Source organism: Schistocerca serialis, chromosome 5, assembly GCF_023864345.2.
Source record: "Schistocerca serialis cubense isolate TAMUIC-IGC-003099 chromosome 5, iqSchSeri2.2, whole genome shotgun sequence".
Classification (NCBI taxonomy): Eukaryota; Metazoa; Arthropoda; class Insecta; order Orthoptera; family Acrididae; genus Schistocerca; species Schistocerca serialis.
Window position 1 is genome coordinate 14,232,588 of NC_064642.1, and position 16,605 is coordinate 14,249,192.

A 16,605-nucleotide genomic window follows, 5' to 3' on the forward strand; every position below is an offset into this window, starting at 1 on the left:
AGTCTGTAAAACAGAAGATCCAGATTTAGAGCACAGATTTTGAAATAACTAACTGAAGTTCGTATTGGCTTCCAGTATACGCTGTCTTAACATTGTTTATAGGTTGATAGGTTATAAGCTATTCGTATGACTGAGAAATTGCTGAAGAGCTTAGAAAAAAAGTTTACGTACGCCGACTTAAGGCTGCAGCACGCAGATCTACCATCACCAACAAAGAGCAGTTTTAAATAAACTTTTGCACAAAACTAAAATGTGTATAACAAGAACCACTTAAATTCAGAGATTAAAAATGTGTAAATATGCTTCAAATGAATGACTACAGGGATTGAAATACCATACTGATGTTCTGTGTGACTCATATATTCAACAGTCACAAGATGATCATAGAAGTAATGACAATATTGCAGTAACGCACTTTGTCTTACTTACGTATTTAATTGTATCACCTTCATAAGTGTGTTCATCAGACTTAATACACACATATCAGAGATTCATCCACAGTTGGTGAAGTCTGAATTATGCCATATGGTGCCTTCAGTAATTTGTGTATCAGCCCCACTATCTTTTGAAAACGCTTCTAGCAGCAGGAAAAAGTCATTGAGACAGGGGGTCAGATCTGATGAGTAAGGTAGGTGCAAAACGGTTGTCATTTCCACGGTATAAACAGTTTTCCTTACAGCTGTCGTTACTGTTTCAGTCTATTCATAATGCTGTATAGTTTAGGGTCATATGGTTCCAGGTACCTACATAATATAGAACACATTGACATGTATCAACTTTAAAACAGAAAACAAGTGTTGCAAGTTTATAAAAACTTAGTAGGAATGGGTGGTACTAAAACTGAAAAGGGAAAAAACAAGCAGTACATTATGTGAGGTATCAGGAGCAATGCTGTTACACTGCAAAGCAAATACGCGTGTTTTCAGCGTAACGGTAAGTTTCTTGCGTGTAACTGATACTGGTAGGGTTGCATATATGAGTGGCTTGAAGACTTCGTAATAGAACCCAGTAAGCTGTCCTTGATGGCGAGTCTTCATCAGAGACTAGGGTATCATCAGGAGTGCCCCATGTGCCGGTCCCACCTGCCTTTATTTCTTTGTTTGTTGATTGTCCTCGGTGTCAAAGTACTGCGTTGGTACACTGGCTGAAAAATATGGGTTGTGGATTCTGAGAGGTGCACAGTTGTGTGGCACAGTACTTCAATTTCACTGTTGCTTCTTTCATAGTTAGCAGGCGAAACTCCACGTACTGCTACAATAGTTTATTGTTAAACATATACGAGCAGTAAAACCTAACCACAAAGTTCACAGTCCTTGAAGAAGAAGAATAATAAGGTGCATATGGATCAGACACTGTCACTGTTTTTACACACAGCCTAATTGTTTAACACTTATTCCATAGTCAATGTGAAGCATTGTTGTTGTTCTAACCAGCACAGCTTACTCATCAGTAGACCACGGATTTTTAGGTCGTAAAAAAGTGTGTTTTAGGCACCTAAAATAGGCTCCTTCAGTAGTTCATTTAGGCTATATAAAACCTAAAATAGGCTCTAACAAAAATGATGCAGAGAAAATAAAAATAAATTAAAATACACAGTGTTGACAGTATGAACATCTTATTAGTCATTAAAACAAGGAGAATGAATATTTACACAGTTACAGAGCACAGCAATCTACAACATTAATGTTGAACATAACTCTAAACATTTTTGAGTTACTGTAAGATAAAGATCTCCGTAAAAAAGATGTGGCAATGGTTTAATTAATACATTCGTAGTTTCACATATTCTGACCATAGTTGGCTTCACAATAAATAACCAAAATCTTTTATAGGTTTTCTAGTGAAAAACTGTGGCGCTTGTCAGTCAGAATCAGTTTAAATGCTGAAAAAGAACGTTATACATCAACAGATGTGACAGGGGCATACTTCATTTTCGGCACATGTTGGACAGGAATGCTACAGTCAGGAGTGCTGGATTTTCTACTAAGTATGTCGGCAGCTGCACACATCTCATTCAGGCCAGTGTTCTTCTGCAAAACCATTTGCATTTTTGCTCGTCTTTTTCCCCTACTTCACCTGGCACTTCATTAATTTTTGTTTTGACTTCTTCAAGCGAAGAAATATTGTCGTAGATAGGTCTCCATGAGCCTTCTAATTGTGAAATTATTCTTGCCATAAATGTATTGTGCGCCCTAATGTAAGATAAGTCCCGTTTTAAAGAAGAATCTTTGAGTAACTCCATTGCTGCAGTTGCGGATGCAGCATCCTCCGGTATATTTTCAACCACCTTCTGGACAGCTGAGAGATGCGTACTATAGCATTTTGCTGCTGTCAGCCACGTGCCCCAGCGGGTGACAGCAGGCTCTGGCGGCAATGGGACATCTGGAATCTGTTCTTTGAATTCCTGTGTTCTTGAAGGTGCCTTAACAAAAATTTTCTTCACCATAGACATTACTTTATTTACTTTAGGAAATTGTAGCCTTAATTGCTCTGCTATGCGGTTGATCCCATGCACTACACAAGTTACGTGCAGCATCAATGGGTAGAATACTTTTAATAGTTGAAACACTGCTATCATATATGCAGCAGCATCAGTGACAGCCGGAAGCACCTTATTCTCATCCACTCTGTTTGGGTATGGCACCTTAAACCCATTGTTCACAAACTGTACTCCCGCCAGGGGGTCCACAACACGTGTGTAGCGAGCACGGGACCCCGAGCTAATGTGGCCCTCCTTCCTTTCCGGGCTGCATACCTTCCCTTCCCTTTCCGCATCCCTCCCCGTCCCCCATCTTCGCCCCCCCCCCCCCCCCCCCCTCACCTCTGACTCTTTCCTTCCCTTTCTCCCCCTCTGGGAGTATGGTTTGTGCCTACGTCCAGAGACGGACGCTCGAAACTTTTCCAACTTACTTGCTTTCTACACTTACAAGTCCTCGTCCTTCCTCTGTCCTTCTCTTTTCCTTCCCTCTTCTCCTTGCCCTTTTCTCTGCTGCGGTGTTTGAGACCCCCTCTTCTTTCCTTTCCCTTTCCCTTTCTCTTTTTTCCTCCCTGTGCGTGTCTGAAGGCCGACCCACGCACTTCCATGCGTAGCCGGTGACGGGGTAACGCGTAATTCCCCGCCCCGGGTAGACAGGTAGGACACGTACGTACCCCCTGGTAACGGCCAGGCCCAGGGAGGGGTGATTACCCGAGCTGATACCTTCCGAAAGTGCCGATTGGTCCCTCCGTCCGTTTGTCGGGAGGTGTGACCTGAGGTGTGAACAATCACCTAAGGCGGGTGTGCCCTCGGTGAGGGCCCCCACAAGGGAGGAGCGCGCCATCGGAGACGCCGGTAATCATGGGGGATTCTCCCGCTATGGTTTCCTCACCTTCCACTATGTCTGCTCACAAATGTAAGTTCACTGAGTCTCAGCCACAGACGGTTCTTCCATCGTTGCCACAGTTCCTTGTTGTTTCTCGGTCTGACGAAGGTCACGACTTTTCCACGGTCAACCCTTTCATTATTCAGAAAGGTGTCGACGCAATTGCGGGGCCTGTAAAGTCTTGTTCCAGATTACGGAATGGCACCCTGTTGTTGGAAACACACAGTGCCCTCCAGGCTCAAAAATTGCTGCGTACTTCTCTGCTCCACACCTTCCCTGTCCGGGTGGAACCGTACCGTACCTTGAATTCCTCGCGTGGAGTCGTTTATACACGCTCCCTCGATGGATTGTCTGACGAAGAAATTCAGCACTACCTGTCTGACCAGGGCGTCACAGCTGTTCATCGGGTTATGAAAAGGGTTGACTCGAACATCATTCCAACCCGCACTGTCTTCTTGACATTTGACAAGGTTCAACTCCCATCAAAAATCAAAGCAGGCTATGAGATAATTTCCGTTCGCCCTTACGTCCCAAACCCTACGCGTTGCTATCGATGTCAGCGGTTCAATCACACCAGCCAGTCCTGTTCCAATCCGGCCAAATGTGTTACGTGTGGCAAGGATGCCCATGAGGGTGCTTGTCCACCTCCATCCCCTCGCTGCATCAACTGTATGGGTGACCACGCTGCTTCCTCTCGAGATTGCCCCGTTTTTAAGGACGAAAAACTCATCCAGGAAATAAGAGTGAAGGAAAGGGTGTCGACCTTTGCTGCTCGAAAGTTACTCGCCAGTCGACAGCCCACTGTGCCTCAGACAGGAAAATACAGCACTGTGCTTGCTTCTCCTCGGCCAACAAAGGAGGCGGCCACGCAGACTTGTGACCTCACCTTTAGTACCACGGTCGTCAGATCGGCCAGCACAAAGATCGCCCGTTCAACCTCACCACCTTCGCCTGCCCACTCTATGGCTCACCCTTCGTCGGGTTCTGTTAAATCTCGAGCCCAAAAGTCAGACGCCAAGTCTTCGAAAAAAGAGCATTCTCGTGAAGAGTTTTTACGTACCGCAACTTCACAACCATCGGTTCCTCCTTCATCTAAACATCATACTTCCAAGAAGGCTATGAAGAAACACAGTTCCTCTCCTTCTCCGCCAAGGCGTGTCCCATCTACAGCACCACCTGGCGGAAATCGCCCTCGGCCGTCTTCTGTGTCGCCAAGGCGCACTGCTGGTGGCCGGTCAACTGGCCGATCGTTGGTGGCTGGAGCTGCTCCTGACCAACCTATGGATCAGGATCTTCTGCCTTCGACTGAATGCCATTCCATGCTGTTGGTCGCAAGCTCTGAGCAGTCGTTGAGTTGACAGCACCCTTGGTCACGTTCCTCCATTTTCTGTTCACCCTATGTCCATTATCCACTGGAATATCCGCGGCATTCGAGCCAATCAGGATGAATTGTCGATCCTCTTACGATCCTACTCGCCGGTCATCTTCTGTCTTCAGGAAACAAAGCTGCGTCCCCATGACCGCTTTGTTCTCCCTCATTTTCAGTCTGTCCGATATGACCTCCCCTCTGTTGAAGGCACTCCAGCCCATGGAGGACTCACGATTCTGCTCCACGATTCTCTCCATTATCACCAAATCCCCTTAAACAGTTCCTTCCAAGCTGTCGCCGTCCGTCTTTCCCTTTCTGGATACACGTTCTCTCTTTGTACGGTATACATTCCATCGTCCACACCAATGGCATGAGCTGATCTCCTTCATCTTCTTGGTCAGCTTCCACCCCCCTATTTGCTGGTTGGGGACTTCAATGCCCACCACCCGCTTTGGGGATCTCCACATCCTTGTCCACGTGGCTCACTATTGCTAGACGTCTTCCACCAAGCGGATCTAGTCTGCCTCAACACTGGGGTCCCCACATTTTTGTCTGCCTCCACGACAAATTTATCTCATTTGGACCTTGCGGTCGGTACTGTTCCGCTAGCTCGGCGCTTCGAATGGTTTGCCCTTGACGATACACACTCGAGTGACCACTTTCCATGTGTTCTTAGACTGCAGCCTCAACTGCCATATATGCGCTCGCGACGCTGGAAGTTTGCCCACGCCGATTGGACACTTTTTTCGTCTCTAGCGACATTCGATGACCGTCGCTTTCCCAGCGTTGACGATGAGGTCACACATATTACCGACGTTATTCTCACAGCTGCGGAACGTTCAATACCACGCACCTCCGAATTGCCCCGGCGCCCCCCAGTTCCTTGGTGGAACGAGGCATGCCGTGACGCAATACGTGAGCGGCGACGTGCTCTTCGCATTTTCCGTCACCATCCAACTTTGGCAAACTGTATCCGATATAAGCAGCTCCGTGCGCGATGCCGTCGCGTCATCCGCGATAGCAAGAAGGCAAGCTGGAAATTCTTTATTAGCTCATTTAACACCTTCACTCCCACCTCGGAAGTTTGGAGTCGGCTTCGACGGTTCTCAGGCGCGCCTAGTTTCTCCCCGGTCTCTGGGCTCACTGTCGCGCATGATACCTTAGTGGACCCCGTCGCAATTTCTAACTCATTGGGTCAGCACTTTGCTGAGATTTCGAGCTCTTCAAATTACCCGCCAGCGTTTCTCCCGAAGAAACGTGCAGCGGAAGTGCGACATCTTGCTTTCTCCTCTCAAAATCACGAAAGCTACAATACTGTTTTCTCCATGCGGGAACTCCAACATGCCCTCTCTTCTTCTCGATCCTCCGCCCCAGGACCGGATGGTATCCATGTCCAAATGTTGCTGCATTTATCAACCCATAGCCTGTGTTACCTCCTTCGCCTTTACAATCGAATTTGGACCGACAGTACCTTTCCCAGGCGATGGCGGGAAGCTATTGTCGTTCCCGTTCCGAAACCTGGAAAGGACAAACATCTCCCCTCTAGCTATTGCCCCATTTCTCTCACGAGTAGTGTCTGTAAGGTTTTGGAGCGTATGGTGAATTACCGTTTAGCTTGGTGGCTGGAATCCCGCAGTCTTTTAACACCAGCCCAATGCGGATTCCGAAAGCATCGTTCTGCCGTTGACCATCTTGTTGCTCTCTCCACTTATATCATGAACAATTTTCTCCGGAAACGCCAAACGGTAGCAATATTTTTTGATCTGGAGAGAGCATACGATACCTGTTGGAGGACAGGCATCCTCCGCACACTGTTCTCTTGGGGCTTTCGAGGCCGGCTGCCCCTTTTTCTTCGCGAATTTATGGCAGAGCGCACATTTAGGGTGCGGGTGAACACTACTCTCTCCCGTACTTTCTCCCAAGAAAACGGGGTACCCCAGGGCTCCGTGCTGAGTGTTGTACTGTTTGCCATCGCCATTAATCCAATTATGGATTGTCTCCTTCCTGATGTCTGGGGCTCCCTCCTTGTGGACGATTTTGCGATCTACTACAGCTCTCAACGGGCCAGCCTGCTTGAAAGACGTCTTCAAGGATGTCTCGATCGCCTCCACTCGTGGAGCATCGAAACCGGCTTCCGTTTCTCACCCAGTAAGACCGTTTGTGTTAATTTTTGGCGACGTAAGGAGTTTCTTCCGCCCTCCTTACATCTAGGTCCTGTCAACCTTCCGTTTTCCGACGTCGCTAAATTCTTGGGTCTTATGTTTGACAGAAAACTGTGCTGGTCCTCCCACGTTTCCTATCTTTCGGCTCGCTGTCTGCGTTCCCTTAACAACCTCCGTGTCCTGAATGGTACCTCCTGGGGAGCGGACCGAGTGGTCCTTCTCCGCCTCTATCGCGCCTTAGTGCGCTCGAAATTGGATTATGGAAGCATAGTCTACTCCTCTGCTCGGCCGTCTATTCTTCGGCGTCTCGACTCTATCCACCACCGTGGATTACGTTTAGTGTCTGGAGCTTTTTACACCAGCCCTGTGGAAAGCCTTTGTGCTGAGACTGCTGAACCTCCGCTGTCCAATCGGCGGGCAGTCCTTCTGAGTCGTTATGCTAGCCATCTGTCTTCCATGCCTGCTAATCCAGCCCATGACCTTTTTTTCGACACCTCCTTTGATGTCGGGTATGCAGGCCGCTCCTCCTCCCTACTACCCCCGGGAGTCCGCTTCCGTCAACTGCTCCATTCTCTCTCCTTCCGCTTTCCTAAAACCTTCTTGACAACTTGGGGTACAGCACCGCCTTGGCTCCGTCCCCGGATCGACTTGCTCAGAGACCTATGTCAATTTCCCAAGGATGGTACCCCTACACTTGTCTACCGTCGGGCATTTGCTGCTCTATGCGCACAAATGGCGGAAGCCACATTTATTTACACCGACGGCTCGAAAACATCGTTAGGTGTAGGGAGTGCCTATATTGTTGGCGACACCCCAAATCACTTTCGGCTTCCCGACCAGTGTTCGGTTTATACTGCGGAGCTTTACGCTGTTCTCCAGGCTGTCTACTACATCCGCCGCCATCAGCGGATACAGTACGTAATCTGCTCAGATTCTCTCAGCTCTCTCCTAAGTCTCCAAGCTCTTTACCCTGTGCGCCCTCTGGTCCACCGGATTCAGGACTGTCTGCGCTTGCTCCACCTGGGGGGCGTCTCGGTGGCGTTCCTCTGGCTCCCGGGACACGCTGGTATCTGTGGGAATGAGGCGGCCGATATAGCGGCCAAGGCTGCAGTCTCTCTTCCTCGGCCAGCTATTCAGTCTCTTCCGTTCACCGATCTACGGAGCGGTTTATGTCGCCAAGTTGCTCATTTATGGCATGCGCATTGGTCAACAATTGCGGGAAGTGAAAGCCCTTCCTTGCGCTTGGACCTCTTCCTCCCGAACGCGTCGTCGGGAGGAGGTAATTTTAGCTAGACTCCGGATAGGGCACTGTCTTTTTAGCCATCGACATCTTTTAAGCGGTGATCCTCCCCCACTCTGTCCCCACTGCTCTCAGCTGTGGACGGTCAGACACCTTTTAATTGAATGCCCCTATTTTAATCCGTTACGCTCCCGTCTACAGCTATCGCCTGATCTATCGTTGATTTTAGCAGATGACACGCGCTCAGCTGACCGCGTTCTACAGTTTATTAGTGACAGTGAAATGACGTCAGTCATTTGATTTTTTTTTTTTTTTTTTTTTTTTTTTTTTTTTTTTTTTTTTTTTTTTTTTTTTTTTTGGGGGGGGGGGGGGGGGATAACCAACCCCTTTCTATAGTGGATTTTTAAGCATTCCTTCTGCCTTTAGTTTCTCAAATTTTATGACTTTGTTCCCCTTGCTGCTGATTTTAACTTTCGTTTTTTTCCTGTTTCCTACGTCACGGGCTGGGCGCTAATGACCATAGAAGTTTTGCGCCCTAAAACCACCAAAAAAAAAAAAAAAACTGTACTATTGTTTGTTGGTTAGTTTTTGCAAGCTGTTTTAAGTAAATCAAATGAGCCCTGGATGGAGCATCTGGATCTAGCTTGCCAATAATCAGGTTTGCAATGTAACAGCCAAGACTGTCAGTAGTTTCATCCACTGAAATCCATATACAAGATTCTCCAACATCTTCTTGGATTCCGTGCAATGCAGCATTGTAAGCTGAATCCACATAATTCTTACGTAAAGTTGACTCTGCAGGAATAGACTCATGGCAGTACTTCTCAAGGAAACCTCTGAAAATAGGGTTTTCTAGTTTCCAAAAGGGGATGTTTGCTGCCACAAGTGCATGACACAAATCACTGCAGAACTTTTTTTTCCGGAGGATTCACCAGATTTATTGGTTAAAAGAGTTTGCTTCAATTTTGACTTTCATTCAACATTAGCTTTATGTGCGATTCCATCTGCATGTTAAGTGAGATTTCTTAATACTCGAAACCCGATATGAAAGAAAAGGGAAATGCAGTTTAGAATCACATATAAAGCGTATTTTGTATTACTAAAGGATAGCGACAAAAAAGAATCGTAAGTGACAGGAAAATAAGAAGTCTAAGAAATACATCAACTAACCTCCTTGTTGTATGCCTGGCAGAAAATAATTTTCCCATCTGTTGTATAATGCGGAAAATCTTGCAGCCACTGTCTTGCGTCAGTATACTTTGAACTAGCTGTTTTCGGCATGGCGTGGTATTCTTACACCGAAACTAGAATTTAGTTTGCACTTAGAACGTCAGTAACATTTAACACGTCGGTCACTACACAATGTACTGATTTGTTTTCAGTGGGACAAAATGAAGGATGACCTGTTTTTTTAAAAAAAAAAAAATCCCATCTTGCTTCGTCACGCTAGCCCCTCATTGCATTGACCAGACAGCTATTGCAAATAGCCAACTGGGCAATTCAGTGACCACAAGTGATGCCAGAAATTGGGTTTAAAATCTACACAGACAAAAAAATATGACACAAGAAATCTTATCAAAAAAACTACAGTACATATGTCATACCTAGATGAACTGGCCATATGAAAATCCCCATACAAAATATTTACATACAGAGTATTGAACATACACAAAATATACACAGGTTATATTTTTAATAAGAAATAGGCACCTTTATCATAAGTGGTGATGTTTTTGGATAATTGAAGATTACATTATAAGATACGTATCACTTTGTACAAGTCCTGTCCTGGTAAACAAAATAAATCTTCATGGGTTGCAAAAAGTTAAATTACACTGCCCATTGCAGTTCGTGTTTTTTTACCGAAAATTACTAGCACTTTCTCACTTGTAATGAGCTTTTACACTCTTTCTCACCAAGCTGTCCACAGCTTCAACAGGCCCAAGTGGCAGTTAGTAAGGAAATGCACTGCAATTAGTTCCTTTGGAGGTGGTTCTCCTCTGCTACAGTACATGAGAAATGTGACAAAATATCCTATTTTAGTATACTTACTTTTTCTTCTAACTTAAGTCTAAAAAAAATAAAAAATAAAAAAAAGTTTAATGCGAGTGGCAAATGATAGTCATTACTTCATAAATATATATACATTACATAATTCTCATAACATTGCAATAATTAGCACTGAAATTGACTATAGTATGAAAGGTGGTGACTAAAAAAAAATTTTAAATCAAGTACACATCACACTACAAAACATTACTTTAAGTCATAATTGTCTGAAACTGGTTAAACGAGACTTTTTTTTTGCTTTCCCATTTTCAAAATAGCAAAAACTCAAGATGTGCATTACCTCTAGTACAAACCCTAGATGTGCAGTGGCATAGATTTACTAATCATTATGTTATGAAAAAAGAGTAGTGTCACAATCACACAACTTAATAACTATTCAAATCAAAATTAAGTAGATGGAAGTTGTACAAAATCATTGCCCCACTTCTCTACTCAAATGATCTCTACTCTCATTCAAACCAGAAAATTAAATCCTCACAAAGTCACAAAATGTTACCAAATGTTACCTGTCAGAATATTCACATCAGTCTAGCACCACAGTTACCATTTAATCAGCAAACGTATTCTTTGTTCTAGTAGTACCAGTATAATTCCTCAGAACACTAAAAGAAGTTTTCAGATAATCTATAGATCTTATGATGCAGCATTATATATGACTTGTGCCTCACTAAATTATTGCTCTTTATGTTAAGCTCTCATTCTTGCCTGCAGTGTCATGATTTTCACAATATACACAGTACCCACTGTTGCCTAGTTCAAAAAAGATCATCAATATAGTCATACCACTTTTTTAATACAGTTACATTTTCATTAATCATGTCTGTCAGCTCCATTATTTTACTTACATTTCTTATCTCTTAACTAATGGGGTGCATTCTCAGAGAGTATACCTATTGCAGAGACAGGCTCCCTAACCATAAAGACCCTAACATCGTTCATTATTTTATTGTTTCCGTATTGCTCCATTATTTAATAAACAAATACCTGCTCTGCTTATCTAAAATACATAGGGTTTCAGGTCAATAATCTTCTTTAACCCAAAAGTCCTGTTAGTCTTTGCATAGGCCAATTCATAAGAGTTGTCGTGGGCAATGCGAACCACTCTGCAAGGTTCATGATACACATGCAAAAATTTCTCTATCTTATCATTTACTTTGCTAGATTTTTCTTTTGTTTTTACCAGGACAAGGTCACTTATTTTGAAACTAGTCAGATAATCTCTTTAGCCAATCTGATCTTTTCATTTTGTGCTACTTCACTTACCTGAGGGAAATCCCCTTCTTCTCTGATGATGATACTGGGTCTCTCGTTGAACATAAGCTCACATGGGGCATATCCTGTTGATTTGTTCCATACGTTGTTAATAATGTTTTCAAAATGTTGAATATGACCTGCCCAAGTAGTGTGTTTCTAACTACAATAAGTCCTGCACAGTCTATTAATCTCCCTCATAACTCTTTCACTCGTGTTCCCATGTGGAAAATATATAGAAATGTTTGTGTTTTATTTTGTGTATTGCCATACAATGTTCAAACCTCTCTGCAACAAATTGTGGACCATTGTATTTGTCTTCTTAATTGGATACAATTTCACATATTTTGAGAATTTGTCTAAGACGACAAAAATATATTTACAACCTCCAGTAGATGCAGGCTATTGTCCAAGAAGGTCAACTGCTATAAACTTTTTAAAAAAGACAGAATGCATTAAGCCTTTAGATGGCACACTAGTTGTCTTTACTCTCTTACATTTATCACACCTTTCTAGTCTCTGCTTAACCCTTCTCCACAAGTTGTTAAATATTACTGTCTCCTGTATCTTAGCTACTATTTTCCTGGTCCCATATTGTCCATAACTTTCATCCAAGTAGTCAATAAATTTATCAACACGTTGGTTGGGAAATCATAACTTCCAGTCCTGATCACTCAAATTTTTCCTCCTAAACAACAAACCTTTATGTGTCATATAGTATTACTAGTTCTTTCTTCAAACTCTGAAATGACTCTTTGCACTCCTCTGTCCAATTTCACACCACATTCTTTTTCAACAAATTACAAAGGTAAGGACGGTTAAATGACTGATCTGATGCAAACTTTCAGTAGAAGCCAAACATAGCTTTAAGATGCTTCTTGTTCTTTGTGGGCGGGAAATTCGCAATAGCAGCAAGCTTTTCTAGATCAGGCTGTATATCTTCCTCATTAATCCCGTGATCCAAAAATGAAATTTTCTTCTTTACAAATTCAGATTTACTTAATTTTAGTTTCATACCTGCTCCATACGTGGCTCTCAGTACTTCATTCAGAATCTCACAGTGCTTGAACCATTCTACATTCGCTACTAGGATATCATTTACATAGACGGTTATTTCATAGGTTAATATCTCACCTAGCACCTTATCAATAGCTCTGATAAACACACAGACAAGTTCAGACCAAATGGCACCACACAGTATTGGTAACACTTACCTTCATGTAAAAATGCTGTGCATGGCCTAGATTCCTTGGCCAAACTGATATTCCAGTAGCCACAAGTCACATCAAAAGAAGTCAGAAATTTACATCCATGGAACTTCTGCAAAACTTCATCTATGTTAGTGGGTCTGTGACTCTCTCCTGTTACAATTTCATTTAACTTCCTAGCATCCAGAACCAACCTGACACCACCGTTCTTCTTTCTTACAACTGTAAGTGGATTATTATACCTGCTGGCTGACCTTTCAATTATCCCCCATGAGACTGTCTTTTTAATTTCTTTCCTCACCGCATCTTTTTTTCGTGAATGGAATAATATAAGGTTTTCTTGAAAAATGGTTCATGATCCTTAAAATTTAATTTGCACTCAAAATCTTTTACCAGAACAGGCCTATCTGAAAATGCCTTACAGTTGCTCAGGAGAATACCTTTTGATTCCTCCCTGTGACTACTTGTAATACCTTCAATATCCTCGACTATCTTTATCATCTCCAACCTTACTCTCTCTTCCTCTTCTTCCTCAGTAACCTGCTCCATGGTCAAAACTCTCAATGGCAAATCTAACCCATGAAGACTATTTGCAACACATCTGCCAGGAAAGCTTGAAGAGTCACATCTGGTACCTTTATGTGGAAGAGACTGCGAAGAACGTGTGTGAGTTGACAAGTTACATCACAAGAGAAGTAGATTGTTAAGCAGCCTTGCATTTTTACTGAGGTGCTGCGACAAGCAAACCATCCCTATGTTTGCTAAATTTAAACATTGTATAAATGCTGCGGCTGCCATTAGAATTAAACTACAGGCAGGTGCAGCACTTGTGAGAGAAAGGATGCACTGTACGCGTCGGGAATTGTGCTTGGTGTCCAGACAATTACTATCACTCCATCTGAAGATTTCAGCGAACCTTTCAGCGTTATTCTGGAACTGGGTAGACAGTGCCACTTGGGCACTGGCTGACTGGACTGAACAACAAGATAAGGTTCATCAAATGATTAAATACGATCGACTCGAAACCTGACCGCAAGACGACTTGCCAAGAAGTAGTACCATGTTTAATCTCACAGAGGAGACTTTATATGACGCTGCAGTTTTAGTGCTAGAGAAGGATCTGAATTATGCACCTTCACCAGGGACCATTCCCATCCGAGATGTGATTAGTGGAATAGAGCAGGCTGTTTCTAAACTTCCTAAGGATGCTGCCAAAGAGATTAGGCGTGACACATGCCACATCTTGACTCAAGCTTCATTTAAGAGATACAACTTTAACATCACTTCAGCTGAAAGAAATGCTCTATGAGAATGAGAGAAGACCAAGACATCATCATCTTACTTGCTGACAAAGGAAATGCTACTGTGTTTCTCTCACACACAGAATATAACAGCAAGATATACAAACTGCTCGACGATCCTGCATGTAGTAAATTAAAAAGTGATCCGACGGGTAGGATCCAGAGAGAGACTGTGGAACTCATCAGGAAGAGCTCAATTCCAACGAAAGTTGCTAAGGGTTTGCATCAACAGGCTGCAGTTCCTCTAGACTCTACAGCCTACCCAAGATCCATAAGAATGGGGTGCCTCTCCGTCCCATTGTAAGTAACGTAGGAGCACCCACTTACCTTGTTGCCAAATACCTGACATCACTATTCGGAACTGTAGTAGGTAAGTGCGACAATCACATTCAAAACTCGGAAGATTTAATAGGTCGCCTGAAAACTGCGATAGCAGTAATCGGATCTCTTAGTAAGTTTCGATGTTGTGTCTTTATTTACAAAGGACTCTTTGGAGCTCATTAGCAACACGTTTGAGGAGGAAATAGTAGCATTATTTAAACACATGCTTACTTCAACATACTTCTTATTTCATGACGAATATTTTGAACAAGTGGACAGTGTCGCCATGGGAAGCCCTCTGTCTCATGTGGTGGATAATTATTTTATGGATGACTTTGAAGAAAAAGCACTACAGTCAGCCACTCTCAAACCCTCTTGTTTTCTGTAGTATATAGATGATCCAGTTCTGGTGTGGCCACATGGACTTGATACTCTACCTATGTTTCTTTAGCATCTGAATTCGCACCATCCAAATATAAACTTCACAGTGGAAGTGGAAAAAGATGGTACTTGATCTTTTCTGATGTTTTGGTACGAAGGAAAGCAGTTTTGGTACGAAGGAAAGCAGATGGAACCTTGGGACATAGCATCTATCGTAAGCAAACGCATACAGATCTATATCTGCAGGCCACAAGCTGCCATCATCCTGCACAATGCGGTAGTGCATTACGTACATTAGTTCATAGAGCACATGTGGTATTTGATCCCGAAAGCCTGTCGAGTGAAATACAGCATTTGAAGACAGTGTTCCGACAAAACGGTTATTCTGTGAGACAGATCCGTAATGCATTCACTCCCAGGCGAGTTCAGTCTATGGAGCAGAGTGAAGATACGAAGACACCCACCACTTCGGCCTTGATGCTGTATTTTGGTGCCATGTCGTCAAGAATCGGAAGAGTCCTCGGAAGATATGGAATTAAGTGTGTTTTTCAACCATCTCCAAAACTGAGAAACATGTTGGATTCGGTTAAGGATGACCTTGGCCTGAGGAAATGTGGTGTGTACAAGATTGCTTGTCAGTGTAGGACAGCGTATATAGGCCAGACACGCCATACAGTACAAGAACGCTGCAATGAATATCAGCGTCATACGTGCCTTTGTCAACCAGAAAAGTCTGCAATTGCGGAACACCGTCCGAATACAGGACATTGTATAATATATGAAAAGACAGAAGTTTTATACCCGGCATCATCTTTCTGGGATTGCGTCATTAAGGAACCAATACATATCTGTACAGCCGATAATCTCATCAATGAGGATATGGGATTTCAACGGAGAATAGCCTGGAACCCTGCATTGGCTGCTATTAAATTGACGCGAAAATCAAGATTCTTCGATAAGAGGCCCGTCATAACATTGGTCTAGTACGGCCGTTGGTGAGTAACGTCTGGCCGCACTGTTGGCAAACGCAGCTTACAGCACATGCGCAGGAGAGTCGCTCTGCGATTTGCAGCAGAGGGAGTTTGAATATGGCACCATCTATCTGCAAATCATTACGCATTTCCGTGGCTGTGCATTCATCATATGCGTGTTCTAGAAATGGGTTGTTGATATGCGGATACCGTCATTCATACCTAGCCACCAGCAAGGTTGAACCACCTGAAGATGTCTGACAGTTGCTCTGAGGAAATATTGTGGAATTTGCACAACGTGATACGGCAGCAAACCCGTGAAGACTATTTACAACACATCTGCTGGGAAAGCTTGAAGAGTCACAAATCTAATTCAGTTTCTGTACACTTGTCCATGGACCTTCCAAAAATGATACTTCGTACCTACTTCCGTTGTACTTAAAACTAAACTTACAAATAGCAAAATCAATATTTTACCACCATTTGCACAAGAAATTAGTCCCAGATATTACATCAGTGCTAAGATTTTGAATTTCCAAGAATTTGCACTCCAACAACTGTCCTGCCAATTCCACAGTTAATAGTATCTCCTGTTTCACACTTTTTGAGAACTTACCAGTAGTACCAATAATTTTTATTCCAGAAACATGCATTACTGCTATACCCTCCGTGCTCTTAATAGATTCAAAAAATGCCTGTGAAATAACATTCAAATCACTACCTCTGTCCAGTAAACACTTAACATGTGTGCCTTGTACACTTGCTGTTATTACAGTGTGCCACACTTCATTTTTACTTACTGTAATCTTCTTCATACAACAAATCCTCATTAATCATTTCCCTGGAAAACTATCATCCTGCTTACCAAATTGTCTATCAGACACAGTCAAATGACAGATAGCGTGGTCCTCTTCCTCATTACCTGTCTCAAACTCTTCATTAGGCCTAATATTATCCTTCTTTATTCTC

The 16,605-nt window shown here is 43.3% G+C and overlaps 1 protein-coding gene across 3 annotated transcripts in view; it reads left to right on the plus strand.

Annotated features, from left to right (window-relative positions):
* LOC126481249 (nuclear pore complex protein Nup155) overlaps window positions 1-16,605 on the plus strand; it is a 267,575-nt gene that overhangs the window by 84,667 nt on the left and 166,303 nt on the right. The gene's annotated exons all lie outside the window — the stretch shown is intronic.